Raw genomic sequence first — 12,273 nt, 5'->3', positions numbered from 1 at the left:
GAGTGGCCGAACGATTCTAGGCGCTACAGTCTGGAACCGCGCGACCGCTACGGTCGCAGGTTCGAATCCTGCCTCGGGCTTGTGTGTGATGTCCTTAGGTTAGTTAGGTTTAAGTAGTTTTAAGTTCTAGGGGACTGATGACCTCAGAAGTTAAGTCCCATAGTGCTGAGAGCCATTTGAACCATTTGTTCCAAAGCGACGGTAATGTTACTGATGACAGTGCCACTAAAGTGGATTTACTAAATGCATTTTCCGAAATTCCTTCACAACAGAAGACGAAGTAAATATTCCAGAATTCGAAATGAGAACAGCTGCAAACATAATTTAAAAGTAGATATCCCTGGTGTTGCAAAGCAACTCAAATTACACTATCAAATAACTAATGTTGCACAGGTGCCTAAACTGTCAGTGACAGAGGAAATAATTAAATATCTTTTCGGAAAGTCTCTAATGTTTAAGAAAAGTAGGTCCAATACATTTGTTTCTGCTGTTCTTTTAGTAACAATTAATTTTCAGTTGTAAGCTCCTTGCCTAGTTTCAGTCGCTTTTACTGGCCTGTTTAAAGATAATCAACAATTTAGTAAGGAATTTTTAAAGGACTATATCTAAATGTACTTAATTAGATTTACATGTACTATAAATGTTTGCAGATAAACTTAAATATAAAAATATTTGAGGTGCCAAAATTGTCAACCTTAGGATCAGTATTGGGATGTCAATTTTAGGTCCAATTCAAATGTTCAGTTCCCATTTTCTTTTACAAAATAGTGTACTATCAGTTTCACAAACCATGATATTTTATGTGATAGTTGCTGAAGCTTCAGAAAATAATTTTAGAACTCACAATTATTTAATAGTATGGCCATAATATTGGAAGGTAGAAAAAAGTTATCTTAACGTGACAACAATAGGGATACTTTTGTGAGGCTTGAAACACTCTTTAATTTTTACATTGATGGCTGATTCCCACCACACTTTGCACAGGCTTTGGACCGTCAAAATGATAAATGACCATTTAATATTTTGGCGTGTGTAAAATCAGCCTAAACACGTTGAAATAATGTATACCCTACTTACAATTACAACTTAATATTAGCGCCGATAATGCTGCTTCAATGTCTTAATAATTTTAACTCAGTAATCTGCGAGGACTCAGTGGTCTTCATAGTTTTTAATACATTATTTTTAACGTATTTTAGTCCAGTTTCTGAATATGGGCAATGGCTTTCAATCAAGGCCTAATGTTGCCAGTCTCTTCATAATTCTTTAAGATTCCCTCTATCCTGTCGTCCAGCTTCAAGTACTTCTTCTTCCTCCTCCTCTTACCTTCAAGACTCATTTCCAATTTAATGTACATGCAGTTTGTGAGCTCTGCTTCCTTTTTCAAGCACTCCACCAAATAGTGGATTCTAGGGAGAGGGTTTCCAATAACACTACTTATTTTGTTGTGCCACCTTTCAACAGCATTCGTCGTTCGGTGCCTTTTTCCGTAACAGTCTCACATTTCTATTGCGATATCCTCATTCTCTAGCCAGTTACCCACAAAGCAGTCAAAAAATTGAGAGAATCTTCCGTTATCAGGAGCTTCTGCACGAATCTCAGTCCATCCATTGCTTAGGTCCTCCGGTTTTACAAATGCCAGCGCTCCACACATGCTGACGTGAAGTCTTAAATTCTCATTCTGGCGGTACTCCTTAGTTAGACCGAAAACTCGAATTCCTCTCCATAAACTCTTCTTCATATGGAAATACACTCCTGGAAATTGAAATAAGAACACCGTGAATTCATTGTCTCAGGAAGGAGAAACTTTATTGACACATTCCTGGGGTCAGATACATCACATGATCACACTGACAGAACCACAGGCACATAGACACAGGCAACAGAGCATGCACAATGTCGGCACTAGTACAGTGTATATCCACCTTTCGCAGCAATGCAGGCTGCTATTCTCCCATGGAGACGATCGTAGAGATGCTGGATGTAGTCCTGTGGAACGGCTTGCCATGCCATTTCCACCTGGCGCCTCAGTTGGACCAGCGTTCGTGCTGGACGTGCAGACCGCGTGAGACGACGCTTCATCCAGTCCCAAACACGCTCAATGGGGGACAGATCCGGAGATCTTGCTGGCCAGGGTAGTTGACTTACACCTTCTAGAGCACGTTGGGTGGCACGGGATACATGCGGACGTGCATTGTCCTGTTGGAACAGCAAGTTCCCTTGCCGGTCTAGGAATGGTAGAACGATGGGTTCGATGACGGTTTGGATGTACCGTGCACTATTCAGTGTCCTCTCGACGATCACCAGTGGTGTACGGCCAGTGTAGGAGATCGCTCCCCACACCATGATGCCGGGTGTTGGCCCTGTGTGCCTCGGTCGTATGCAGTCCTGATTGTGGCGCTCACCTGCACGGCGCCAAACACGCATACGACCATCATTGGCACCAAGGCAGAAGCGAATCTCATCGCTGAAGACGACACGTCTCCATTCGTCCCTCCATTCACGCCTGTCGCGACACCACTGGAGGCGGGCTGCACGATGTTGGGGCGTGAGCGGAAGACGGCCTAACGGTGTGCGGGACCGTAGCCCAGCTTCATGGAGACGGTTGCGAATGGTCTTCGCCGATACCCCAGGAGCAACAGTGTCCCTAATTTGCTGGGAAGTGGCGGTGCGGTCCCCTACGGCACTGCGTAGGATCCTACGGTCTAGGCGTGCATCCGTGCGTCGCTGCGGTCCGGTCCCAGGTCGACGGGCACGTGCACCTTCCGCCGACCACTGGCGACAACATCGATGTACTGTGGAGACCTCACGCCCCACGTGTTGAGCAATTCGGCGGTACGTCCACCCGGTCTCCCGCATGCCCACTATACGCCCTCGCTCAAAGTCCGTCAACTGCACATACGGTTCACGTCCACGCCGTCGCGGCATGCTACCAGTGTTAAAGACTGCGATGGAGCTCCGTATGCCACGGCAAACTGGCTGACACTGACGGCGGCGGTGCACAAATGCTGCGCAGCTAGCGCCATTCGACGGCCAACACCGCGGTTCCTGGTGTGTCCGCTGTGCCGTGCGTGTGATCATTGCTTGTACAGCCCTTTCGCAGTGTCCGGAGCAAGTATGGTGGGTCTGACACACCGGTGTCAATGTGTTCTTTTTTCCATTTCCAGGAGTGTAGAATCCATTTATTTCAATTGTGGGAAAAACTTGCCGAATGACCAATATCGCAGCTGCCTCAAAGTCCATCTTTACTTGCTTAGGACACCACTCGGGGACTGCCTGTTTTATCAGACGAAGGAGATGAACATAGTGTCTTTCTTCTTATTAGGACGCAGTGGAAATACTGTAGGAGGAATGTTTGTTTCTTTAATTGGGCCTCCTAAGTCTACGTGTATGGTGTAGATTTGTGTAAACTACTTGCTACAGCTTTTAACTGTTCCATCCATAAAAAAAATAGGAGCATGTTTTTGAACTTTCTTTTCCTTTGCTTCCACTAAAAATCATTATTCTCTCCTCTAGTCTATCGTCTTCCAGAAGTAAAATACTGCCATCTCCCATTTTAATAGATCTTCATGAAATTCAATTTCATAACAGTTCTTAGGCTCTTGTTGATTCCCCGCGCTTGACTCAATCGACGACGCATGTTTCTCTTCATAGATTCTGAATTAGGCATCACTGTTGTTATATAGCTAGAGAAGGCCGAAATGCACGCTATAAGCTCACGCAGGATGGCATGAAGTCTGAAACAGGATACGCAATGAATGCTATAAAGAAAAGTACGTAGCTGCTGGAATACTTAACTTTAATCCACAATTGGTGAACATTGGTCTTGTTACTGTACATGCTTCATTAGATACATAGCAAAGGATAAATGGCGCCTTGCTAGGTCGTAGCAATTGACTTAGCTGAATGCTATGCTAACTATCGTCTCGGCAATTGAGAGCGTAATTCTCAGTGAACCATGGCTAGCAACGTCGGCTGTACAACTGGGGCGAGTGCTAGTAAGTCTCTCGAAACCTGCCGTGTGGTGGCGCTCGGTCTGCGATCACTGACAGTGGCGACACGTGGGTCCGACATGTACTAATGGACCGCGGCCGATTTAAAGCTACCACCTAGCAAGTGTGGTGTCTGGCGGTGACACCACAACTGTAACAAAATCATAAACTTTATTATGTAGATTTCCCATTTCATCCGCGTATATCTCCGATAACTGTGTAGTTTCTTCTGGAGACCTTCTCTTCGCCCTTTCCACTTGCTTTCTCACTTTCAGAGTCGCATCGGCAGGTGGTCCACAGAGATGTTCTAATACGTTCAACACTTCTGCATTCCTCGAAAGCAGCTTTCCCTTGCAATGATCCGCTTTTCGGCGTAAGCATTTAGATTCCCTCTGTTTAAGATACGCGTAACCTTTGTAATGAGCAGGAGGCCTGCCTTTGTTCGTTGTAATAACTTCCATACTGATGGTCACGTTAGGAACTTCGAAACCAATCTGGGCGGACGAGTGAGGAGGAGGTGGAGGAGGTGGAGGAGGAGGAGGAGGAGGCGGGGGTGACAAGGGACCCAACCCTTCGGAGCCGGTAAAATCGTGGCAGCTGTCCGGCGTGGCATCTGTCCGCACACCGACTTAAAACCAATCGCAGGTAAGGCAGATGCCAGACTGAGATTCAGTGGAAAGATCCTCAGGAAGTGGAGTCTACCGACAAAGAAGGTAGTTTAAAAAACCCTCGTTGGACCATTACTTGCGTTTCAATCGTACTGGGTAGGTTTTGAGAGAGGACATAGAGAATATCCAAAGAAGAGCAACGTTTTCGTGACAGGTTCATTTAGTAAGAGCGGAACTGTCACGGAGATGCTCACCCAACACCATGGCAGACGCTGGAGGGGTGGTGTTCTGCATAACGGATTGGTTTATTGTTAAAATTCCGAGAGCGTCCATTCGTAGAGGAGCCTCCCACTACGTTGCTTCCTCCACCATACATCTCGCGATATGCCAGGACCGTAACGTTAGAGCGACCGAGCTCACAGTCGGACTCTTACCAACAAATATTCTCCACGCGAACCATTCGCTAATGGAACCGTTAAGGGAAGAGGGAAGGGGGGGGGGGGATCGCGCGCGTGGCTGTGGTATATAAAGTACGTACACCTTCCGGTGGCTTGCGGACTGGATGTCACGGACACTGTTCCGCAATGCTACCAGCTGCGCATGGTAATAAGGACGCATTTCGGACGTTGCCTCTTTTTAGTCCTAGCTTGTAATACTACACGAAGTAGAGATCACCACAGTGCACGAAACTTGTAGTTATTGAGATGTACTCGTTTCATGTTGGCGAGGGAGTCGCTGCGGCCAAGGGCAGGCGGAGCCGTGAGCTTTGGCTTGTTTGCCGCCGACGGTGGTTCCAAACTGGACTACTAGGTCGCGGCAGCAGCGGCCGCGTAACAATAAAGCCGTAGGCGTGCAGGGCCGGCCAAATACACGGGACGACAGAAATACTGCGTGGCGCGTCGCCACGGCACGCAAATATCACCAGCTCGCTACCTGCCGCGCCGTACCTCGCGAAGCACTGCTATCACTCGTGATTCCTTTCTGCAACAAATACTCACTTTGGGGCCGTACTATGCTAAACGGATCAAGTGAGAGACATATACCTGTTACATAGTTATCGTCACTCATTACTGAACGTCATTACGGATGCACCCATTACGCAGACACACTTTTTTTGCTAACCTGCCATCATGTGGGTATAGCCGCGCTCGTGAAAGCGCGATTTGCGTCAGATCTCTTTCCTGCATAGGTTTTTCTCTTCTACATACTTATAAAGCCACTATGGCTGTTCTGGTACTAATGGTAACAGCTGCAGTTGCGTGTGTTGAGCTCGTTGTATAAAAATATCAGACTGAATCGCTGTAACGAAATGGTAGTTAGAGACCAGTGGTGTACATACGCTTGCCACTATAGACAGATACAGCACTTCTGCCAGTCTTTGCAGTGGCAAGACATCACGACATACGGAATTTGCTGTGTTCCAATCATTAGGCGTAGCCCTGTTAAAGCCGCCGTTTGATGCTATGTGCTTTCAGAAGCAGGCGATTTGCCGTGCGGTGGAAACAGTAGCATGTGAACGGAAGGCATTGGATGATTAAAGACAGAGACAACCCTCCGAATCAGCCAGGAATAGCAAGCAGTGAAAGAAAACGTGACGAGCGATAACCTACACTACTGGCCATTAAAACTGCTACACCACGAAGATGACGTGCTACAGACGCGAAATTTAACCGACAGGAAGATGATGCTGTGATATGCAAATGATTAGCTTTTCAGAGCATTCACACAAGGTTGGCGCCGGTGGCGACACCTACAACGTGCTGACACGAGGAAAGTTTCCAATCGATTTCTCATACACAAACAGCAGTTGATCGGCGTTGCCTGGTGAAACGTTGTTGTGATGCCTCGTGTAAGGAGGAGAAATGAGTACCATACGTTTCCGACTTTGATAAATGTCGGATTGTATCCTATTGCGATTGCGGTTTATCGTATCGCGACATTGCTGCTCGCGTTGGTCGAGATCCAATGACTGTTAGTAGAATATGCAATCGGTGGGTTCAGGACCGGAGGTCGCCGCCATCAGTGTTTTGTGTGTTTAGTGTTTAGTGTTCATCGTCCCCTCCATCGTTCACCAGTGCCATCATCATCTTCAGTGGTTGTGCGTCGTCTCATCAGCTAGCAGTGTGGATTATCGACGAGTGTGAACGGCTCCGTGATTGTCTCTATGTGTCTCCTGTTTTATTGCCCACCGCTCTGTGACCTATGTGTCTTCTCCCTGTTTTTGCTGCTTGTGTCTTCTATGGCTGAAGAGCAGCGTAGTGTGCTGCTGACAGCCTGCCTGTTGTGCAGGTTTTAAAATACCAATAAAGTAAAAAATGGGTTCAGGAGGGTAATACGGAACGCCGTGCTGGATCCCAACGGCCTCGTATCACTAGCAGTCGAGATGACAGGCATCTTATCCGCATGGCTGTAACGGATCGTGCAGCCTCGTCTCGATCCATGAGTCAACAGATGGGGACGTTTGAAAGACAACAACCATCTGCACGAACAGTTCGACGACGTTTGCAGCAGCACGGACTATCAGCTCGGAGACAGTGGCTTTGGTTACCTTTGACACTGCATCACAGACAGGAGCGCCTGCGATAGTGTACTCAACGACGAACCTGGGTGCACGAATGGCAAAACATCAGTTTTTCGGATGAATCCAGGTTCTGTTTACAGCATCATGATGGTCGCATCCGTGTTTGGCGACATCGCCGTGAGCGCACATTGGAAGCGTGTATTCGTCATCGCCATACTGGAGTATCACCTGGCGTGATGGTATGCGGTACCATTGGTTACACGTCTCGGTCACCTCTTGTTCGTATTGACGGCACTTTGAACAGTGGACGTTACATTTCAGATGTGTTACGACCCGTGGCTCTACCCTTCATTCGATCCCTGCGAAACCTTACATTTCAGCAGGATAACGCACGACCGCATGTTGCAGGTCCTATACGGGCCTTTCTGGATACAGTAAATGTTCTATTGCTGCCCTGGCCTGGCCTGGCCTGGCCTGGACATTCTCCAGATCTCTCACCAATTGAAAACGTCTGGTCAATGGTGGCCGAGCAACTGGCTCGTCACAATACGCCAGTCACTACTCTTGATGAACTGTGGTATCGTGTTGAAGCTGCATGGGCAGCTGTACCTGTACACGCCATCCAAGCTCTGTTTGACTCAATGCCCAGGCGTATCAAGACCGTTATTACGGCCAGAGGTGGTTGTTCTGGGTACTGATTTTTCAGGATCTATGCACCCAAATTGCGTGAAAATGTAATCACATGTCCGTTCTTGTATATTATATTTGTCCAAGGAATACTCGTTTATGATCTGCATTTCTTCTTGGTGTAGCAGTTTTAATGGCCAGTAGTGTATATTCGGTACCCCGTGTCACTAACGACTTGCTCCGCTGAGACTGACAAATGGAAGGAATGTAAACACCAATGAGTTGTCACGAACGTGCGGGAAAGACGACATGCGATTAAGGAAACTCTTCGTTGCTCCAAGTCCGCTGAGGGTAACGAATTGGATGAATTTGAAAACTACCGACATGAGCAGAGCCGGGTATGAAACTGGTGCTGGCAGTAGAACATGAGAGTAACGAAACGTTTCAGGCAATAACAAAATAGTAGTGAGAGACTCGTGGAATACTCGTTAGTCAGCAATGAATACATACGATATAACAGTGCCTTACCGCAGAATGTACTAACGGTACACAGTCCCTTACGAGACGGTGTATAACATTTTCTGCAGCGTCAGATAAGAGGAGTAGTGGTGTGTCACCAACAACTTTTTACAAATCTGAAGACAGATAATATTGGTGGACCAGCAGTCAAAATCAACACAAGGGCAGTAGGAGACGACTTAGGAATTTATAGGCCATAGCAGTGTCAAAATACTGGCCATGGAGTTTCGTAGCTGGTTAATTATTATTTGAATAAGTCAGACAGACTCGAAAAATTCCTAAAATCTTATCTCAGGCACACAGCACAGCTTACTAAATACTCCATATTCTTAGACAGCCTCTGTGTAGTGAGATACGAAACATTTGGTGAGCCTTCCCGGTTGCGGCCCTTCGACTGGCGTTAAAACTATCGATAGGCTTAGATTAAATTTTTCTGGCCATCGCAATCACATTCACTGGCGATATGACATCAAATGGAGTTCTCTAGTCCAGAGACCTAAGTAGATGCAGAGTACTTGGTAATAAAATGTTAATTCGAAGATAGTAAGTTTTCACTGATACGAAACCTTGTCACAAACAGATGTATACAGCCATCCCGCTGATACTGTAGTACTAAACTGTTTGCTGCTGGTTAGAACTTCGTCCCATGATAACAAACGATGTTAAATATTTTTTTAGCTCTTAAGATAGATTATGGAACCATGCATTAAAAAAATTTAGACAAACGTTCGTGCAACATAAGTGAAACATGTCAGTGTAATAAAAAATTTCAAGTTGGGTAATTTATTTACTTCACAAAGAGGAACATATAGAACATTATTCTGCCCTTAATTCGCGTATAAAGAGGCGACAGACAAGCGCAAGAGTTTTTCCCTCGTATCATCGTAGTATAACAAGGTAGTTTCCCATTGTACTCCGGTTAGCTAATAGCCGAATTTTTTGTTAGGATTAGTAAAGCTCATTTGCTCCCAGCTTCTTAAGTTTCTTACCGCCACAGTCAATATTCTCACCTATTGCACAGAAAACATTATTCGTGGTTGTTTAATATTTGTTTTCCACGCATGGTGTTACAGCAATTTAAGACTCCTAAACGACGAATGTTTAAACGTTTACGACAAACTGATGAACATTGTAGTACGTAGGAAAGACAGAGATTCAACAAAACTTACTCGTCGGATACATTGAGCAAGGTAAGTCAGTGGAGTAGCATTCGGGTGGACGACGGTTCAAATCCCTATCCGGCCATGCACTTTGTTTTACGTCGTTTCCTTCCCCACCCTGAATTTGAATTCCCGACTAGTGACGTCGTCGCCTACTCAGAGCTAAGCTCTAAGCTTTCTCCTTCCTTTCGCCGTAAACACTTTTTTGTGGTTTGAGACATGACGATTTTAGGTAAAATTAGGGCAACACAGTTTACAATCGAGTGTTAATAATGTACGTACCAGAAAAGCAGCTACAACTCAATGGAAGATGGAGAACGCTCCTGGGCTTTGGCAATGCCCCTGCCGCTACGTTCTGTCAAGGCAACGCTCACTAATTCCTAGCTTACAAGGGAAACTCCCCATCGCACCCCCCTCAGATTTAGTGGTAAGAGGGCCAAGTGGACAACCAGTCAAAGCATGAAGACACGAGAAAGGTGTACTGGACTGTGAAAAGAAAGCAAAATAGAAACAGTGAATGGTCTAAGGACAAGAAGTGCAAATATAGCAGCCTGAAGGAGGAACAGTGACGAAGTTAAGTGGTCACGGTGTTGCACTGCCAAGCGGGCGAGCAGTGTTCAGACTTCCATCATGCCATTTTTTCTTTTTTTCCGGCTGTTTTCTTTATTCATATTTGTGTCTGTGTCATAGAACAACAGCGAGGTGTAAGGTAGGGACCTATAATGACAGTTGACTCTGCACAGCTACTCTTTTAGCAGCCGAAAGGAAGTGGCTTTCGGATGGGAACCACAAACTTTTGATGACAAGGCGACAAGTCAACCGAATCCTCCACAGGAAAACACGTCTGGTGTGTCATACAGTGACAGTGCCTGTGACATATGATAGGAATCTCTTATCGACGTACCTAATTTGTACGACTGTTAAGTGAGATGCCCGATATAGGTGTTCGTATAAATGTGAAGATGATCACTCCCAAGGAAATGATGAAAACATAATAGCCTGCCACATAAGCTGCGGTAAGTGAACGCTACAGTTTCGCAATCAGTCAGTTTCTCTTTGCTCTGTCAGAACATGTTTTTAACGTTTTTGAAGTCGCGTTCAGTTTTGGAAGTCTTGACTCTTGAATGCCTTTATAGTAACATAATTCACACCCGTTTATTTGTTGTTTTCATTGCTATCAGACGTCTACGTGATATCTCGCCTTCTCTCTCTCTCTCTCTCTCTCTCACACACACACACAACACACACACACACACACACACACACACACACACACACACACACACACACACACACATCGTCACATTTACAAGCGACCATAAGGTATTCTTACAACATGACTCGTGTCCTATAACCAACGTGTGGGATGACAACTACCAAGACTACAGAAAGAGAACAAACATTTCAATGTCCAGACGGGCAGTTCATAATGTTGTAAAAAAATAATAAATGGCACGAGAGAGTTCTGAGCACGACTCGGCCGCTTGGCAGTCCAACTCCAAGACCACTTGCACACGTCACCGTTGCTTTTTTAGGCTGCTCTTTGTTGCCCTTCTTATCTTGCACCGTTCACTGTTTCTGTTTTGCTTTGCTTTGCTTTTTCTTTTCAAAGTTCAGTACACCTTCTTCCTGTTTCCATATTTGATCTATGTTCAGTTTTTGACGGGCTATCCACTAGGCAAATCTTACCACTAAACCTGAGACGGGTGTGATGGGGATTTTCTCTTCTTAGAATTGCGAGGGGTCTTCAAAATGTATGTTAAACATTATTTCGGCAGACCTTTATTGAATGCTACACTACACTTCAAAGTGACAGTTATGCATGGCACCATTTTTCAACATAGTCGCCAAGTCACTGCAAATAATGGTCGTAACGTTCTGCCAGTCGTTCAGTTTCTCGACGATAGAAATCCGTTCCTTGGTCACAGTACCATTCGAATACCGCCTTGTAAATGTTCTCATCGTTGGAAAATATCTCCCTTCCGCAGATGTTCTTTGAGCTGGCCGAAAAGAGGGAAATCGCATGGCACCAGATGTGAAATTCCTGATCAGCATCGCCCACGTCTGTGCAGCCTGGCACCATTTCACTACGGCTGGAGGCCGTATCGCATTTGGTCCATACAACGCCAGAATTTCGCTGTGAATCTGTGTGCATTTTAAACGTTTTACCCACAAGAATCGCAGTGTCCTCTGTACTTCAATTTTGGAGTATGTTTTTTAGTTGTCGCGCCATTTCTGGCGCACCTGTTGTCAGTACCGCAGCAAAACTATGTCTGCAGGAAATCCGGAACATGTTCTCTCTTCTGACAATGTGATATTCTTGTTGCGCAATGGTTTTAGCGTGAGAAGATGTGTGTAAATTACGTTCTGAGTTTCCTACGTACTACAAGTATTTCGTTTAGCAGTTTTTATTTTTCCCCCCTTGCAAGCGGAGGCCACGACGTTGGGATCACCGATGTACTTCAGACTTCGTGCACCTTAGCAGGCCAAATCTAATATGCAAGTCGTAAGGTGCACTACTCTGGCAATTCCGAGAAAATCGCGAGAGAAGTTGTAGACGTCTATTATTTAACAGATGTATCTCTGCGGTGGTGTCGGCCGTAAGAAGTCATTGTGCCCAAGTGCTAGCCGGCACGGTAGCTCAGCGTGTTCGGTCAGAGAGTTAGCTACCCTCCGTAACAAAGAAACTGAGTGAACGGATCAACGAAGAACCTGAACGGGGGGTCATCGGACGTCCACCCCGAACAAATTCAACGAACAATATAGAACAAAATGATATTTTAAAAAAGTGGTTAGTGTCCGCGCTTTGCTGAAGAGTCGTGGACGAGGCAACTGCTCCAATTCCG

This window comes from Schistocerca serialis, chromosome 3 (assembly GCF_023864345.2).
Source record: "Schistocerca serialis cubense isolate TAMUIC-IGC-003099 chromosome 3, iqSchSeri2.2, whole genome shotgun sequence".
NCBI lineage: Eukaryota > Metazoa > Arthropoda > Insecta > Orthoptera > Acrididae > Schistocerca > Schistocerca serialis.
Note: the sequence above shows the minus strand (reverse complement) of the source record.